At 39.0% G+C, this 20,456-nt stretch overlaps 1 protein-coding gene across 6 annotated transcripts in view; it reads right to left on the reverse strand.

Moving 5' to 3' along the window:
* The window catches only part of TSPAN4 (tetraspanin 4), a 752,078-nt gene that overhangs the window by 381,139 nt on the left and 350,483 nt on the right, over positions 1-20,456 (reverse strand). For all 6 annotated transcript variants that reach the window (XM_081970276.1, XM_081970273.1, XM_081970275.1 and 3 more), the window contains one exon: positions 18,488-18,539. The gene's annotated coding sequence lies outside the window, so the exon portion shown is untranslated. The remainder of the gene's footprint in view (positions 1-18,487; positions 18,540-20,456) is intronic.

Consider the following 20,456-nt stretch of genomic DNA (forward strand, 5'->3'; position numbering starts at 1 on the left):
GCAGAATGGGAAAGGCAGAACATCAAAGCCTATTTCAAATGGTTTCAAGAGTTTGACAAAAGTAGAATTACTTGGATGCTATACAGCTCTAAGGTCAAGCACCCAGTTAATGCACACTGATGCACTACCTGAGTAATTGCAAGTAGTCCTTGACTTATGACCACAATTGGAACCAGAATTTCCATTGCTAAGCAAGGTGGTTGTTAAGTGAGTCACATCTGATTTTTTGACACTTTTTGCTAAGAGAATCACTGGAGTTGTTACGGGAATCATGTGGTTCAAACCCCCAATGACTTTGCTAGTTGGAAACCAGTTGGGAGGGTCACAAATGGCAATCATGTGACCTTGGGACATTGTAACTGTTGTAAATACATGTCGGTTGCCAAGAGCCCAAATTTTGATCATGTGTCTCTGGGAATGCTGCAACAGTCATTAAGTGCAAGGGATGGTTATCACTTTTTTCATTATGCAATTGCTAAACGAATGGTTGTAAGTCAAGGATTACCTATAAAGGCTGCCCTCTTCATATCAATCCAATGAGGCTCTCTGTGCCTCAGTTAGAGATAGAGAAGCCATGATCCTATTATAGCAGAATGTTCTCCAAAGTTTTTAGGTGTTGTCACACTATAAAACAGGGGTATCAAACTTGTGGCAGAGCGCTTGGGCCACCACAGGCTCCCTCGACACGAGTGACATTGAGCTGGCCACGCCCCCAGCCCTCCCAAGGTGAAACACAACCCTGATGTGACCCGCAATGAAATTGAGTTTGACACCCCTGCTGTAGAACATGATATCTGTTCACTAGCCAGAGCAAACAGATGTAAAACAACTGAAGAGTTAATATAGACCATACAGTCATAAATTGAGGACTATCTGCACTGTGGAGTTGACTCTTTCACTGAAAAGCTGCCTACCATGAACTGTTCTATTACTTTCAATTATATAAGTTGTGAGAGGAATCCTTGTAGACCGAAAGTTAAATAGAGTACCATGTGTTTTAGATTTATAAATATATCAACAGCTTTTCTAGTATTTTTTTTTAATCTAGCATTTTTCTCTAAAATGTTTAAGCAGTTAGGGGGAGAGGAAAGATAGCACACAAAGCCTTTTTCTCTTTACATATGAAATTTGGACATTTTTGCTTTGTGGTTTACACAATAATTATGAGTTCAAAAGCATACAAATGCAAGTAGATAAATATGTACCACTTCAGTGGGAAAGTAACAGTGTCCCATGTACTTTGGTGTATACTTATCCTGGCCACATGACCATGGAAGAGTCTTCAGACAACACTGGTTCCCTTAGCTAAGAAAAGGAGAGGAGCACTACCCCTCCCCTCGAATCGGACACAACTGGACAGGGAAAACCTTTACCTTTAATTGATGGCTGACAATTTCATTTTGGTTTTTGGTCACTGGATGTACTTTTGTAATTCCTAATCACAATGAAATACATTAGATAACATTATCTGCAAAACAAACATCTTCTTAAAGCAACACATGATATCAGTGAAATGATCACTTACAATGTTCTATTTAGCCCTGAGTAAAAACATGGACCTGGTGGAGCAATATGTTAGCCATTTATGTATTTACTCCACAGTGGATCTCCTATTGATTTAATTTTTCTCTTCTGCCTCTTCGTAGTCTCTTTGGGAGTTTGGTACTTGGACAGTAAATAATAAATAACTTCTCATGCAGTATTTTCTAAAGTTTCAGTTTGCTGACAATTCATCGCTTTGTCTAGGCTTTTAATATATATTAAGGTTTTTATTTATATACTTCTCCTCTGTGAAACATACCCCTTGACACGTATAAAAATGCAACCACCTGGCTTGGAAACATTTACATCCCCCATAAATTGTGACGTGGAATGATGCCAACTTTTTAAAAAATCATTTCATTGTTTACAAATACAATCACTGGGAATGTGGTCTTAGGTCTACTTTAAGAAAGAATTATTTCCTGTTTTCTGGAAAGCAGGAGTGTAGATTTTATTTATACTATCTATTCAACTTAGAATCTACCAGATTCCTACAGCTCACTTTAATGGCTCTTGAAAGGGAACAAAAAGAGGGACTATTTTGTATTTATTTGGACATAATAACATAAAGGTAAAGGTTCCACTCGCACATATGTGCAAGTCGTTCCCGACTTTAGGGGGCGGTGCTCATCTCCATTTCAAAGCTGAAGAGCCAGCACTGTCCAAAGACGTCTCTGTGGTCATGTGGCCGGCATGACTAAATGCCAAAGGTGCACGAACTCTGTTATCTTCCCACCAAGGTGATTCCTATTTTTCTACTTGCATTTTTACCTGCTTTTGAACTGCTAGGTTGGCAAAAGCTGGGACAAGTAACGGGAACTCACTCCGTTATGCGGCGCTAAGGATTCGAACTGCTGAACTGGCTACCTTTCTGATCAGCAAGCTCAGTGTCTTAGCCACTGAGCCACATATTTTACATAATAAAAATTGTCAATTCACATTTTGATGTTCAATTGGCATGTGGGTCGTTCACATTTGATACCTGACTGTGACTTTGGAGTTTCCTCTCCAAAGTTTAAATCTCCAAACAGCGGAAGTGGTTGTGCTCTTTCTGAACAAGCAAAATGCTTGCACTAGAATCATAGAATACAATAATGATCTGAGGCATCCAACTTTAGACATAAGCTTTGTCTTCATTTCAGCAATAAATAACAAAAATCAGTTTATAATTAACTTAAATTATCACATCAAAACTAGCAACCATAGAAAATACTTTTACTATCCTGTAGATGCAAAAATTGTATCAGAGGTAGCTATAAAATAAGTTGCCAATCCTAAAAAATGTTATAGTATCTAATATGTTTAAATGCATTAATCTGCATTGGATGAGAGAAACAAAGCCACCAGTAGGAACACTTCATGTTTTACAAGTCTGTACTTAAGACTGACTCAAAAAATATGCTTTATAAAGCATAAATATGCACATCAGCCAAAATGAAATCCCTCTTTGCCGTGTTAAAATAGCTGCATCCTTTGACAGGATGACGAAACAGCTTTGAAACGATTTACAACTGTCTCCACATGTTTCTACGTGCACAACTGTTTTGCTTCACTGACAGTCCTGCGGAAATATGTTTGAAGATACCTCTATTTGCACCAAGATAAAAGAACCCCATTTGAAGCAGTGACATTTAAGGGATTTAAAGGTCTTTCAAGGGACGCAGCTACTTTAACACTTCAAAGGGAGATCTTCCAATTGTGAAGTACCTCTTTGAAGCATCTCTTTGGGATGGCTTGCACAACCTTAGTCTTATCTCTGAGAAAGCAATGGAATATATGCACCTAAAAAAAATGGGACAGCACTCTTGATATTCATTATTCAGTTGAAAATAATTTTCAGAAACATTGCCAGTAGGAGAGAGATGTGAGCAAGTCAACATTTGGAAGAATTTTTTCCCCCTTCATCCTCCATAACATGCATAGACCAGGTTGCAGCTCCAATAAAATGTCTAGATTTTGACACTGAAAATGTGGTTTTTCTGCTGAAAATAAACGCCACCTACCTGACATTTTGTAAATGGAATCTTTTTGTAGATTCCTCACTTATTACCTTTCTGTACTCTAAAGGAGATTGCTTTCAAAATTGAGCTTGTCAAGTCAACAAGTTCACTTTTGAATGATTGCGGGAAAGTGCGCCTTCTGAATTAATTGGTTGCACTTTCCCCCAATTCTTCAGCCTTCTTAAAGAGCAGTGCAACAAGGGGGAAAACAATGGTAACTCACTTCTTGTATAATAATAGTTGGCATTAGAAATGGCAATTGATTATACTGGAGTGCATTTATTATGCGTATATACATGTGCAACTATCTGAATATCTATAAATATCTATGCCTGCCATTGTCACTGGAGAACAGATGTTAGCCAATCTGAAATAAAATCAGAAAACCAGATGAAGTGTAATAAAGACCAGTCAGTAAGATAATTGGATGAAATTTCTATTGCCAAGTCAAGGATTTATGTTGCAGTTTCTATGCCACCCGGTATATTGAGCACAACAGGATATGAAGAGAATATGACAGCAAGGAACTAAAATTGCCAATATGTTACTGTACTGTAACTAAATGTTTCCCTAGTTATTAGACTTCTGTAAAAAACAGGAAAAAACGCAATGGGAGAAATATTTACAAATATTATTCCATATTTCCACAATTAAAGACCAGCTACAGTAAAATATCTTATCCTATGATTTTTTTTATTTTCCTCAGCAGCCTGTCTGCACTTTCTGAACTCCTTCTGAACTGAATTCCTTCAATCATTGATAAGATTTTACTCATGTCTATTTCTACCGTAACATAATAATTTCTCTACCTCAAAAAGAGTTACAATAAGGGTCCACTCCAAAAACTGAGCATGATTTCAGGCAATAGCAAAGCAATTTAAGTAAATGCAAAGAAAGTTAATACCTCTTTGATAAGGGACACCACTGAGAAGGATCTACGGAATCATCACTTCACTAATTGCAATCACTTCACAAAATGAAGATTTTGAAAAATGTGGTACACATTTGAACTCAGACAATATAGTTTGCATGCCCTGTGCAGTACTCAGTTATTAGCATTCCAAATGATTAGAGCAACCAACCCCAGATGGTATCCCTTACATCAGTTATGGCTAATTTTTTCTTGTTGCATGCCAAAAGCACCCACACGTGTGCAAAAATGTGTGTGTGTGCCCACACCCATAATGCAATGCATGTGTGACACCCCCCATGTGCCCCACCCCCTTACGCATGCGTGCATGACCTACCCATGCTCCTCCTGACCCCCTGCGCATGTGTGCATGATCCCCTGCACTCCCCTTTCCCCGCATGCATGCGTGCACAACCCCCCTTCTTGCGCCCCATTTTGGGCCTAGCAAGCCTCCCTGCAGTCTCCTGGGACCAATACCGGGCTGGGAGACATGCCCAGCGGTGGGTTCCTGCCAGTTCTATAGAAGAGGTTCCACAAATCTATAGAAGAGGTTCCACAAATCTACAGTGCCATTTAGAACCGGTTCCAGCTCCCTTCCCCCGCCCGTCCGCACATCATCAGGATGAAGAGCGAGAGGAGGAATTCTGGGAGTTGAAGTCCACAAGTCTTACAGCTGTCAAGTTTGAACACCCCTGGGGTTTTTTTTTCCTAAAAGGTTAGGGGTGCAAGGGTCTTGTAACTTGACAGCTTTAAGACTTGCATGCTTCAAATGCCAGAGTTTCTGAGCCAACATTTTTGTTGCTAAGCAAGAGTGTTGTTAAGTGAGTTTCACCACATTTTACAAGTTGGCCGTGCCCATCCAGTCAAATGGCCGGCAAGCCACTCCCACCCGGTCACATGGCTGGCAAGCCACTCCCACCCAGTAACATGGCCGGCAAGCCACTCCCACCCAGTCACATGGCCAGCAAGCCACTCCCACAAAGCAGGCCACACCTACAGAAGAGGTTCTAAAAAAATTTTTAAACCCACCACTGGACATGCCACACCATCCTGCGGCATGTTTTGGGCTTAGCAGGCCTCCCTGAAGCCCCCTGGGACCAAAAATGGGGCATGGGGGGTGCCACACACCCCAGAGCTGCCCCCAGGCATGTATGCGTGTCTTCTGCATGCACACACATGCGTGGCAGAGACCTGAAAATCAGCTGTCCAGCAGGAGGCGCACACACATGTATAGTGGAGCTGAGCAGGAGTGATGGCTCGTGTGCCCGCAAAGAGGGCCCCACGCGCCAACTGTGGCACACGTGCCATAGGTTCACCATCACAGCAGTAAATAAACTGAACTGCCAATCCTGATATGTGGATACATCCATTTTTAACGAATTAATGACTGAAGGAATACCTAGTCTACTTCTGCTTAGTGCTATTTTTTTTTTAATTCTACCCACTTTTTACAACTACAGTACAGAATCAGATTAGGAATTTGGGACTGGTAGTTAAGAAGAGAAAAGTGTATCAGATTAGCTGAATAAACCTATCAAAAAGCCAGAGGGATTTAACAGAGCAGGTTCAGATTAGGAGAAAAGATATATACATAAATAGATTCCGAAAAGACACAAAAAGGGTTTTTTTTAAAAAAAAAACCTGATACAAAAGAAAAAGAATAAAGATAACCTGGCAAGTTATACTTAAAATTCTTAAGTGAGAATATAAGGAATCTAGATGATCTATCCAAACTTTTTGCTGTATACCTTCTCTTTACCGGCAAGTCTATGCGTACATGGCGAAGTGCCTACAGAGTTTTTGGCTCACACATATCTGTATTTCTGTAGACTAAAGAATACATTTTTTCCCCACGCTTCGTTTAAATTACTACTCTTGTGCTTCTCTCCCAAGGTCTCTTTGCGTGACATTGTTTTGACCTGACTTCCACACAAATATGTCTCCATTCCACAATTAATAGGCAAGAGAATAACAGTAATTTCCCAAGCTTTACAGCATAGGCATGCATTCACGTCAGCTTGAAGCTAGATCTACCCTTCCTTAAATATATCAAGGAGGAAAAAAAATATTTTTACATATTTTTTTCATGGCTTTCTTTCAGAGGTTTCGTCAATATAATGAGCAGATTTATGACAGGTTCAAGTAAACCAGACAGACAAGAAGAACTGTGGTCAACAAAACTATTTAGATGCACCTAAGTTAACACGGAAAAACCACTGAGATTTCAGTAGCCGTAACAGCAAGTATATCTGTGGCATAATAGCAGGGATGAAGATGAAGCAAAATGCTGAGTGAATTCAAAGCAACAGCCCTCCATCCAAATGTAAAAACGATGAATGAAATGGTCAAATATTCTAATACTGACATCCTGTATGTCTTCCAGAAGAATTTTTGGAACCGTGCAACAGAAAGATTTTTCTGCAAATATTATTACATTTCCTATGCATAGTATAAGTGACCTTTGAAACAGCAAGATGCTTTTCTGCTTGCCAGAAGGCACAGCAGATTTTAAAAGAAAGAAAATCCTGTGAATTCTTGGTTCACTTTTGATCACTTTTGTAGAGCTGGGTGGATCTGTTCCTCTTTTACTATACTGAACTGGCTTCAGAAGACCGAAGAGAGCAGCAATCCCTTCTTTCCTGAATAAATTAGATTAAAATCAAGGAACTGATTACATACTTTGCTCAGGACAGAATAAAGTTAAAAGGTTTTAGAAATGGGGAAAAATTCTGGTGAGTTTGCTCTTGAAATGCATAAAAAGACAGAATAGCACAAAGGACATTCTGAAGCAAGCAATTATTTATAGATAAATCAAGATTCAGATAATACATTCAATTTTCCTAAATTACAGTGAGAGTCAATTACATCTCAATTCCTAACAATGGACCAGAACATTAATACATGAACTATGATTCTCAAAGGAGCAACATGGTTAGTAAAGCCAGTATACTGTAATAGTTAAGATGCTGGATTAGGGGCATCTGGGTACAATTCTCCTTATCTACTGGCTGACACTAAATCAGGGGTGTCCAAACTTGGCAACTTTAAGACTTGTGGACTTCAACTCCCAGAATTCCCCAGCCAGGAGAGCACTAAATCAATCATAATCCTCAGCCCATTAAAATTTGAGTAAAGGGGGGGGGATTAAGAGTGCCAGATATCTTTCTTTGGATTCTTAAGGCAAGGATGTAAATTACGCAACCTGGAAACCACAGGCATTCTTATTATCAACCCACCCTCCCAACTGAAGGGAACCAAAAACGTGTGACTTTTTGCAGTCTTGCTTGGAGCATGTTTTAAAGAGGTAAAATGGTGGCTTAAGCCTAGCAGTTGCTTAAGGCTTCCATTTCATGGCTTAAACTTTCAAAACTGCCCTGACTACACCTAATTCTGGAGTGTGGTCTCTGCATTCAAAATGCTGTAGTAACACAAAGAGGGGGGAAAGGAAGACAAGGGGACAAAAAGCAAACATGAGAAAACTGTACTTGCTCTTCTCCCTTTCACAATCCTAACTATATCTGATCTGCAATGCAACAGCTACATTATACTAACCTGAACAGGCCCCAATTAATCTCATATATGTGGTGATGTCTTAACTTACAAAATAATAAAAGCACTAGGTTATTCAAATAAGCTAGAACACTTAACCTGATTCTAAGAATCAGTCTGCTGTCTCTCTTATGGACCAACAACACACACACACACACACACACACACACACACACATACAGGTGGTCCTCATTCAACAACTATTCATTTAGTAGCCATTTGAAGTTACAATGGCACTGAACAAGGAGACTTATGGTTGCTCCTTAAAGTTCTGGCCATCGCAGTGCCCCTGAGATCATGTAATTGCAATTCAGGATCTTGGCTATGAGGACAAAAATTTGACATCGCAGCATCCAATGGTCACTTAATTGCCAATTGCAACCTTCACTGACAGCTTCCAACAAGCAAAGTCAATGGGAAAGCTGGCAAGAAGTGACAAATCATATGATGACATGCCTAACTAATTCCAAGATGATAGGGGAATTAATATTCCTAAGCCTTTTCTGAAATTACCATCAGTAACAGCCTTCATGGTCCACAGAAATAAATCAAGTGACAAACCCAAAAGTATTTCACACTCATTCAACAATATTCCACTTTATTAGGAAGCAATAAAACCAACCTTCTCTAAAGAAACAGTCAAATCTAATACTGAAGTGGCAAGCTAGAAATAAGCTATTCAGGAGACCAATAAAAAAGTCATGTGGACATTTGCTTAGCTACAGTCTGAAGCACATTATTTATTATTTTATTTAAAATATGTATACTTCACCTATAATACTGAATGCCTCTCAGGCATCACCTGTCTTGAAGCTTACAGAATAAAAATGCAGGTCACAGAAAGGAAAAAAGGAAAGGAGTGAAAGCAAAACCAGATAATTTACGTTCTTGACATTTCAACATTCCTATAATGGCCAGCCAAATGTGGGCTGTTTAGTGGCAGTCAGCCAAGAGTTTGTCCAAATGACAAAAGAAGTCATGAGGTCAGCACACAAACTCTGTCCTTCACAATGTCTGAAGAGAAAGGACTGAAATTCTGTGGCAGTTTCACAATGCACTTTTTGTCATTTCCTTTCCCTTGCTCCCCAACAACAAATTCACATGCTGAGGGAGGCCAAACTGCTATCATTTAACCAGAGCAATGATACCTCCAACATCATTAAACATTAACATCTCCCTATCCCAGGTCCTTGGGAAGGACTCAATAGGCAGATAAAATGCCAAATCCAGTCTAAACATCTGGCTAATATACATAATTGTATATATTGCCTAAGTAGTGGCTATGAAGCCTCTGTGAAGAGATTCTTCAATCCAGATAATCACACCACCACCCCAGGAAGATGTTCCTTCCTTAGATGAATGTTCATCCTTAGAGCCTCTTCCTGCAATTCGGCATGGATGAGATCTGAGTTGGAGATATTGTCGTTTCGATCTCAGTCTTGTCAAGATTTCATCAAATATGATGAGCCCAGTATTTGGATGAGGATTGCTACATGAGATAGTCTTCTGTTTTATCTTCCTTTTCAAAATTAAAAACATTCTGAACACACTGTGTACAATATCACTTCTAGACATCCTACTTATTGAAAAATACTTTTTTCACTCTTTGTCCCATTTGCTACACATCTTTAAAATATAAATTGGAATTACTTTCTAGGTTATCTAATCCAAGCCTTGCTAAGTACAGAAATCATCTAAACCATTCTGGAGGGTAGCCATTATTTAGCTTCTTTCTTTTGAACAAATAGTATCCTTCACATTTTATGTTCCAATTATAATCTCACCAGATTTACTTAATATCTACAAGGTCTTCCCCTCTTAGGATTTCTAATTCTTCCTATCTGTTTACTTATTGGGGGTGTGGGAGATGTTGTTCTGCTGGATTTGAGGTCAAAGAAGATTCCAATAGACTTTTAATACCTTATTCCCACAAATGTTTAACTGGATCAACAATGAAGTTAATGTATATAGGAACACTATAAAGAAGTCATTTCATCCCAGGGATGAAATGCTACCAGTTCGGACTGGTTTACCCAAACCAGTAATAAAAAATGCTACCAATTTGGGTGAAATGGTATTTCTGACAATCAGCTGGGCTGATCAGCTGTGACGCGCAATTTATATTAGCTAGAATCGTCAGATTTCCTGCTTTCTAGATAATCTAAATTGCATGGCACAGCGGATTCCCCTGCCCCTCGCTGTTCAACTTACCTTTGCAGACTTGGAAGGCTTCAAAATGTTCCCTTTTTAGCGCTGCGTGGGCATGCCTCAGGTAGTAGACTCACCGAACTGGTAGCAGACTTCAAAGGTTTTCACCGCTGTTTCATCCTATCAACTAATCTCAGAATATTAAATTTGGTCCATGATACAGTCACATGATTAAACTAGCTTGGCTCACTCAGATGTGACATAGGAATAGAACGTACAAGTACTCCCAAGTCTTGTTGTGATGCCCATCACTAGGTATCTACCATGGCTCTCTTGCCAGCAGAAAATCTAACTGTACCCCCAAGAGCTTACTATGGATGCATCATCATTAACCCTTATCCTTAATCCTAATTTGGGTGATATGGTAATTTCTTACTTATGAACCTCCCAAATTTTAAAGATTGGGAAGGGAAGAGGAAACAAGGGAGCACTGAAGATCAGAGAGATGAAAGAGGGTGTTGTGAAACATTAAAGCAAATGAACTAGATCCAGAGAGCTCTGGGTAGATCCAAACACCTACCTAGTAAGCAAGACTAGAACGAGAAGCAGAAAACTCTTCTCTTTAAAAAGGAATTTCAAGATTGGACCAAGCCATTGGAAGACCTATTTTTTGTAATATCCTGGATTTGAAATAATCACCTGTTTCATAAAATTGCTACAACTTGCTTTGTAAATGAAACTATATCCTAGTTAGGATGTAAAGCTAACTTTACACATAAATCCCTTGAATTAAGACTATATCTCTTACTGATGCCTTTTTACATGATTTCTAAAGCCCAACAGGGGAAAAAAGAAAAAGGAATGGAATATAACAGTGGTAATAAATGTTCTCTACACTGTCATGAGCTATTTGGCATAAGCTATTTGCTTATATCGAACTTGGAATTGAACTCTTCACATTGATGGGAAAATGAAGGTGTATAAGAATTGGCCTTTTGCCAAACAGTTAGCACCTGGCAAGGTGAAGCAAATGAAGGGTATGGTTAGAATTACTAAATAGTTTTCTGGCAAACAGGAAGGGATGTACAATGGCATTTACTTGGTGAAAGAGAGAAAGATGTAAACTCCTCTGTCTCTTTTTCCCTCAATAAATCACTTTGAAAGCCAGATGCCTAGTGCCAGTCAGCCAGAAAATGAGATGCCTGACATTTCTTAGGACAAAGACCAGTGCAATGTGAACCCCTTCAAAGGCACTCCAGGGATTTAGCCCAGAAAGAGACAGAGGTCAAGGACAATGTCACTTCAACTCTGTTTAGTCTCAATAGATCTCATGGATGAGCAGGCTGAAGCTTGCTGGGAAAACTTACAGAAGGATCCAGTAACCATTGTTGCGACTAGACCGAAGAATTGAATGGACAAAATTTGCTGACTTATTTTGGATGACTACCAACCCAGAATTCTGCTTACCCTTTCCCTGGCTCACAGGACATTTCAATCAAATGTTCTGGAGTAGGACCCTAGAAATAAATATGCTTGTTGGCTTTAAAATAAGATTTATGATCGTTTCACTTATACTTGTTTTGATTACTCGCAAACTGTTTTGAAAAGATTTCTAACCTGAAATAATGGTGGGGTGGGGTGGGGTGGGGTAGAGGAGGAGAGGGAGAGGCAGTAGGTAGATAGACAGTAAGAGAGATGGACATGGTACTATACTGTCTGGCTGTATACCTGTGACCTTATCTGATTAACACCTGCAGAAAACATCTTCCTTGAAGTACCTGCTTCTGTCTCAGACCATCACTCAAAGATTTCATCAGCCTCAGAGGCCAAAAACCTAAAAGGAACTTTTCCTTGGCATGATAAGGTTGTTGCTGGTGAATTCACTACAGAAGAAACATCTCAGTGTGGGGCCAAGAGAAGCTCACTTTTTAAGTGCCCATAGGTACTCCTCGACTTACGACTTCAGCTGAGCCCAAAATTTCTATTCCTAAGGGAGACAGTTGTTAAGTGAGTTTTGCCCCATTTTATGGCCTTTCTTGCCACAGTTATTAGGCGAATCGCTGCAGTTGATAAGTTAATAACAAGGTTGTTAAATGAATCTGGCCTCCTTATTTGCTTGCCAGAAGGTCATAAACAGTGATGGGATTCAGCCAGTTTGCACCACTTTGGGAGAACCGGTTGTTAAGTTTCTGAGCAGTTTGGTTGTTGGAAGAAATCATTAGGGCAGAGAACCAGTTGTTAAATTATTTGAATCCCACCACTGGTCGCAAAAGATACAATACAATACAATACAATACAATACAATACAATAGCAGAGTTGGAAGGGACCTTGGAGGTCTTCTAGTCCAACCCCCTTTGTAGGCAGGAAACCCTATACCGTTTCAGACAAATGGCTATCCAACATCTTCTTAAAGACTTCCAGTGTTGGGGCATTCACAACTTCTGGAGGCAAACTGTTTCACTGATTAATTGTTCTGTCAGGAAATTTCTCCTCAGTTCTAAGTTGCTTCTCTCCTTGATTAGTTTCCACCCATTGCTTCTTGTTCTACCCTCAGGTGCTTTGGAGAATAGTTTGACTCCCTCTTCTTTGTGGCAACCCCTGAGATATTGGAACATTGCTATCATGTCTCCCCTAGTCCTTCTTTCTCTTAAGCTAAACATACCCAGTTCCTGCAACCGTTCTTCATATGTTTTATTCTCCAGTCCCCTAATCATCTTTGTTGCTCTTCTCTGCACTCTTTCTAGAGTCCCCACATCTTTTCTACATCGTGATGACCAAAGATCACAGGACCTCAGGACACTGCAAACATCATAAATATGAACCAGTTGCCAAGCATCTGAATTTTGATCATGTGACCATCGGGATGCTACAGTGGTCATAAGCCTGAAAAATGGTCATATGTTACTTTTTTCAGTGCTTTTGTAACTTCATACAGTCACTAAATGAATGGTTGTAAGTTGAGGGCTACCTATATGAAAGGCTGGGTTCCAGAACAGGATAGGGAAGGCTCTGATCTTCTAAAAATGTGCATGCTTAGGTTGCCCAATCAGGAACAAATCAAGATTTCAAGTCTTCCATCAATCTATTCCAGGTAAGATCTGCCCCCTTACAGATGGGCGTTAGATAGGTTACTTCATATAGGACAATCTTGGGAGATGCTTTCTGAATCATATTCCTGTTAACACCCTCTACCTCTCTTTGACATTTTCCTTCTAACATAGTATCTCTCCAAACTAGTTAATTTTGTGGTTTCTTCTTTTCCTTGAATATCAAATGTCTTTTATTGCCAAAACTGGCACTACAGTTTTATTTCTGCCAGAACTGAGACCTAAGATAACATTAAAGGCAGAAGTTCCTCTGAGCACACTTTTTCACCATTTTCTTTTAGGAACATCAGGGAATCTGGTACAGGAGCCAGAAAGCAAGGCTGACGATTATCTATCCATCTATCTATCTACCCAATTCCCCCATGTAGTATTACCAGGAGAGGAAAACAAACAGACAAGAAAACTCCAACACTGGATTCTACGCACATCCACAATCTTTTTCTTTCCCCCACTCGTTACTTACTGTCGAAAGCCCAGCTTATATTCTTTACACTAAATATCTAGTGAATGACAGGATGGAGGCATCTGCAATCTTGCTTGACAGCAGTAATCAATAGGTAGTGAAATCCTCACCAAGCCATTCCTCTTCCTTCTGGCTACAAAGGCAAATGAAACTTCAGCTGTAAAAGTGAAATACTGATCAGAAAGGAAGTACAAGCAGCAGCCTGTGTCAAAATGCAAGCTTTCCGAGTTTCATATATTTGCCTCTGCAATTCAATATGCTTTAAACTAGGAAGATGCTGCAAGCCTAATAAACTGAATATACATCTCGCTGATCCTTTGTACTCCAAGGAGACTGCTTATCTGGCCCCATATACTCTTACGAACTGCTAGTGGGCAGCATGATTTCCAATAGGATTTTCCACCCATAGCTGAACAGCTAAGAAATTGAGGCATACAGAAATAAAATCAGACATCTCATTCATGATGATTCCTTGTTGTTCATCAAGATGGAAAATTAATTGATTGATTGAATTATTTTTCATAACTGTTAAGAGTTATGAAAGAAAAATAGAGAAGAGGGTATTTCATATAAATTTTATTTCCCAACTGAAGACAATTATGAGGTAGAACCATCTGCATTTATAGCTACAAACACTTGTTATTCTACCCTGGGGGGGGGAGAGAAAACTTCCTTTTTATTGTTAGGTTGGCAACCTGGAGAGTCGCCCCTTTATCTCATTAATCTCCTCAAAAGGACGACAGAAATGGCAGCCACCTTTGCTTCTGCCTCTGTGGTTTGGCAGAACTGTTTGCTCAAGTTAGAGAGAGGAGGGCAATGACAGGGCCAAGGGTGGAACAGGACAGACCACAAGGGAGTGGTTGCATCTTCAGCCGCAGCTGTGCAGCCATTAAAATGCCCATTCAGGTTGAAGCCTGGCTGCTATGCAAAATGGCGACCCATTGCAAAGCTGAGCTTACTAACACTTTTTATGAAGTAGAGTCATGAAACTTTCTTTACCATGGGAAAAAATATTCAATGGATGTCAGCTTCTGCAATAGATAGGTTTTCTACACAAAACCTGTACAGGTCCCTTTTTTTTTAAATTCATAAGAATTTAAATTGCAAATCTAGCAATTAACAGCAATTCAGCACAAGAGGAGAAAACAAAGGAGATCCCACCGTCCCTGGCACAGACTACTTTACAGCACACTGAATGTAATACAATTCTTTGAAATGTATTAATTTGAAATAATAGTGTTTCATATGAAGTGGGCTTTGTAGAATGAAGCGAGACTTAATAGCATATTATGCAATAACGACAGCGAATGCTTGCATCATTCCATTCAGTTTACTTTGCAAACTTCAACTAATGTATCCATATAATGTCCTGAGAAGCTACTTTCTAAGGCAGGGGGAAAAGCCCAAGCAAATGTAAGACGCACTGGATACTCTCCAAGGGCTCACTTACAACCCAGACAACCAAAAGATATGCAATGTTAGCAGCAAATCTGGGAGCACAATTTGTCCAGCAGAGAAACCATTCAGGAACACTTATTTCTTGGTGAAAGCAAAGATACATAACAGACATAAAGCAGAGACTGAATCACTGCCAAATACCTCATCTAAAGTGCCAGAGTTGGCACAAGAGCTAGACAGAGTGACAACAGTAAGACTTCACAAAGATCAGATAAATACTGTATAGGATATGAGGGAGCTGAATGATAGATACAGGAGAAAAAAGTCCATTCTGAAACTGATGTGAGCCATCATAAGATTGAATTTCCTCGCTATAAGGTAAAGATAAAGGTTAGCACATATGCGCTAGTCGTTCCCAACTCCAGGGGACAGTCCTCATCTCCGTTTCAAAGCCGAAGAGACAGTGCTGTCTGATGACAATTCCATGCTCATGTGGCTGGCATGACTAAATGCCGAAGGTGCACGGAATGCTGTTACTTTCCCACTAAAGTGGTCCCTATTTTTCTACTTGCATTTTTACATACGTTTGAACTGCTAGGTTGGCAGAAGCTGGAACAAGTAACAGGAGCTCACCCTGTTACGTGGCGCTAGGGATTCGAACTGCTGAACAGCCTACCTTTCTGATCGACAGGCTGAGCATCTTAGCCACTGAGCCACCTTCCTCACTATACTGTATATCTGGTGAAAAAAAAGAATTCAACCTCTACATAACAGTCAAAGGCGACAAACAAGAAGCCAAAAGGGAAATAAAAAGACCTAAACACCTCCTCATCAGCAATCAACACCCAGATAAGCAGAGATTAGCACCAATATTAGCACTAGAACAACAATCAAGAACGAACAATGCCCCAATTGAGAAACTCACCAATTCAGACAAACAAGCTATGAGTAAACAACAGTCCAATCAAAGAACTACAAAGAGTCCACTCCAACCAACAGAGCAAGCCACAAAATGAGAGCAAATCATACTTCCTTACTAGCACTGATAAGGTTACTTAGTTTGTGTTGAAACATCTGCAAGAGAACAACCAAGCTCTGAGACAGCACTAAGGACACACAGAAAAAAAAGAATTCTCCCACACTGAGGAACAGGAAACATTCCAGTTCACGGGAAGAGTAATGGCTCCCTTTTCAACAAAGATGAAGATGAAAAACACTCCCACACTGTGTTTGTAGAATGCAAACCAAGATGCATTGGTCCCATGAAAAAGCATCATAAACTAGATTCTTCCTAACAGTCAATTGATTCTTTTTTAAGAACTAACGGAAAGTGGGGGTAGTGTTTGGTGGGATTTTTTTTCTTTTCTCACATTTAAAATAAAAATAAATAAATGGCTAACAGTTCAAAAATTGTGGCATCCTTGTGCTCTCTGGCTTGGTTGTTTGCCTGCAGATGTTTCATTGGACTCCACAGCAGGCTGCACTTGAAGAGAATCCGGAAACTTGAGTTGGTGCAAAATGCAGTGGCACTGGCAGTTATGTATTCCCTTATTAGAACACACAACACATATCTACTTTGCAAACTGTATTGCTTACCTGTTTGTTTCCAGATCTAATTCAAATTGTTGGTTTTGACCTTAAAGCTCTATATGGGACCAGGTTATTTGAGGAAGTGCCTCTCCCCAATTACATCTTCCTGTCCTACCAGATATTGGAGAGGGGACATGCTGGTTGTGGACCTTCTCAGTTATGGCACCCACATTGTGGAATATCCACTCATCTTCGGTTAGGCTGGCACCCTTCCAAAGGTCCCTCAAGACTTGGTTGTGCCATCATGCCTAGGAACCCCAAGGAACTGGTGAACTAGTGATATGGCTCTGTTGTTGTTGTTATTGTTGTTAGTATTATGATTATAGTGTTATTATTATGCTCATTATTTTTAGCTGCACTTTATAGTTTTTTTAATATTTTTAATAGTAAATATAACCATTGTTATCTGTGAATTATTGTTTTATAATTTTGTAATAAGCCTCTACTTTTGTGAAATGGGTAGCTATATAAATTTGAAATATAATTAAATAAATTGCCCAATTAAGTAACATCAACAGTACTGAAGAGTGTGGGGTTTGCTCCTTATTTATATACAGAGGTTTGTCCACCCAGTGTTGGCGGAAATGAGGTTTTCTGTTTGATATTTCCTTGATAGGGTATTGTTTTCTCTTTGACTGTTTGCATGGTGTTAATCCCTGCTTATCTTGTTGGATGCTGGAGAGGACCTGTTGTGTTAGGCTTTTTTTGTTTGTTTCCTTTTTAGCTTTTTTAGTTGTCTATTTTCAATCATGTGTAAATATGGTTTATTTCTATGTGAGACACATATAAACAGGCAGCAAACCCCACACTCACTTGGCTCATATGGTATTATCCAGTTGTGCAATTAAACATCTGCAAGCAAAAAACCAAGCTCAGAGAGCACCAAGGACCTGACAGCTCAACTCTGAGCTACAGATATTTTCTCTATTTCTTTATCATATTTAGAAACTACAATCTCCCTCATACAGCAATTTAATGTATTTTCTTTTCTTGGAGTTTTAAAAATTATTCCTGAGTTCTTGCACACTTGCTACTTCCAACCACATCGAACAGAAAGTAAATGTATTAAATGAATCAAAATATTATTGACAAAAATACAAGATATCTCTGTTAAGTGCAAAGTTAAGACATAAACTTTGAAATATAAACTACTAAATTTAACTTCTAAAAGCAAGAGATTGAACATTTTACCAGTTTCTGTCTTTAATAGCTTGCAAAATAGATTTAATGAAAAAATAAAAGGCAATAAAATATTCACAATTAGCAGTCCCATGAGGTACAATTTTCAGGTTGCTCGTAAGTTTACAAATACAGAAGTAAAACCATAAGAATATTTCCAGGTGGTTTGTAGTTTTGAAACATATATCATCTGTGACAGAAGCTACTGTCAAAAAGTCTCACTTTTATGTTCTCTTCTTTTTTATCATAGCCCATCATCCATTTCCTTGTTTGCTTCTCATTTTCAATGGCCATCGAAAAGTTTAAATTTCAAATAATAAACCCATTTATCTTATCTAATCATTTACCGTAATTACAACTGCTTCCAACAGCTTTCTCAATTGACTGAACATTAACAATGGACAACAGGCTTCCAAATGTACAATACAGAATATTTGCTTTGTTTCTGGTGCCCATGCAAATGTTCCAAAATAAAGCAGTTCCTAAAAAAAAAATAGAACGTACATTCTTTTCTTTAAAACCCTTTAAAGATCATTTGGGAATAGAGAAAAATAAAAAATATGTTCAGCTTTGAAAATTTTGTAGAAACAAGATAAATACCTGATTCGAAGCCGGCGCCAAAGAATTCTTAAATCTGCTGGTTTCAAATAATCTGGAAAAGAAAAAGCAGATGTAGGGTTATTTGGTTCACCTTTTAGAAAGTATGTCTATCAGATTTGCTTTAAGATCCAACAGAAAATCTGGAAATTCCTCTGTAACCAATGAAAAACAGTAGAATATCCAAGTTGCAAAACTCACTGTTAAGAGTTCTCCTCCTGCCCAGCAGGTTAAGAAACTTCAACTTCAAGGGGGGGGGGGGGGAGAGAGAGAGAGAGAGAGAGAGAGAGAATGGAAACAACAGAGAAATAATAACAAATGACATTGGCTGTGCTTGTGGCCTGATAAGAATGGTGGGGCTTTTTAGACCTGAACGAGAATCTTTGAAAATAAGCTACCACAATTAATGACTATTGTTTGGCTAATAATCCAAGAAGAGATTTGCCCTTCTCCTGATAACCTTTCCTAGACTTATTTTCTTTAACGTTTCCCAAAGAAATGGTCTGTTTTTTAAGAGAGCTATTGGATTTTATCACTTCATCTCTTTTCCACTTACTGTTAGATTAGTTAAAGAATAATAAAATAAATTGTCCTACTTTTTTAAAGCTCCAGTACAGAAACCTAATCTGAAGTGGGATGAACTTTCTTAAAGCTCCTGGTGGGTGTAAATTAAGTCTTTGAGACAGATCAAGTTAGGAAACCAGCTGGATGTAGCAGAACAATAGAGAGGCATTTAGATGAAACACATATTCCAGTGGTGGGATTCAAACATTTTTACTACCGGTTCGGTGGGCATGGCTTGGTAGGCCTGGCAGGGGAAGGATACTGTAAAATCTCAATCCCATCCACACTCCAGGTGAAGGTGACTGAAAAATGCCCATTCCTTCCCGATCAGCTGTGACTCGAGAGGCAGAGAATAACTGGGGGCAGGGTCCAGTCAGAGGTGGTTTTTACCTGTTCTCTGAACTAATCAAAATTTCCACTCCCAGTTCTCCAGAACTGGTCAGGACCTGCTGAATACCACCTCTGATGTAATCTCCAGCCCAAGAGAAATTCTTAAACCTTGTAGCAGCTTCAATCTTAGGTAAGTAACATTTGATTAAATCAGAAAAGACATTTCCTGAGGGATAGTAGGGGGATTATTTTAAAGCGCAAAAATCTTATATATTTCCATTTGTTCATGCAGATTTTTAAGAAGTTGCTCATTGGTAAAATTGAAGTATAAAGATGCCAAACCTAATTTACTGTACGTTCTAATGGGGTAACGCAAGTCTTAACATTTCAGTAAAATATTGCATTCTGCCATTTGAGATGGTTAAGACCAAAGCATAATACAATCCCAAGCTGTAATCATATAATTAGAAGCTAGGAAGTGATCAATATCCTCTATATAGGGCAATATACAGATAAGAAACTCCGGAAGGTAAGGTGAATGTAATACTGCAAATGTCAGTAATAAATTAATATTGAACCACTCTTGTAGGTAAACAAAGCATTAAGAGAAATTGAGTTTCAAATGTCTCCAAGTAAAACAACATAGATTTTGGTCCCTCTTCCTGCAACATTAGTGCACTGAGCTAAATTTAAATGTACAGAAGCAAATGTCCACACATTTATATGAAAGGGTTCATCAAAGTTAAAATACCATCCTCCTCACAGTACCATCATAATACGTAACACATCAGAGTACAATTTTATTTCAATTTCTCTTTGAGATTCACATAAATCTCAAAGAGATAAATAAACAAACACAATCTTGCTCTCCAAAAATTCCTGGATGTAATAAGTTGGGGATGGGAGAGCCATGTTTGCCTGCTGTAGCAAAATAAATAAATAAAGTGTCTAGTACTTTAATGATTACCAAATACATTATGCCATGAATTATTGTGAATTACACCTACAGGAATTGAGAAAATTAGAATAAATGGGGGGGGGGGGTTGAACCTAACGTCAACTATGAAGCACTCACAAA

The sequence above is a fragment of the Natrix helvetica genome, assembly GCF_964273705.1.
Source record: "Natrix helvetica genome assembly, chromosome: 1".
Lineage (NCBI taxonomy): Eukaryota > Metazoa > Chordata > Lepidosauria > Squamata > Natricidae > Natrix > Natrix helvetica.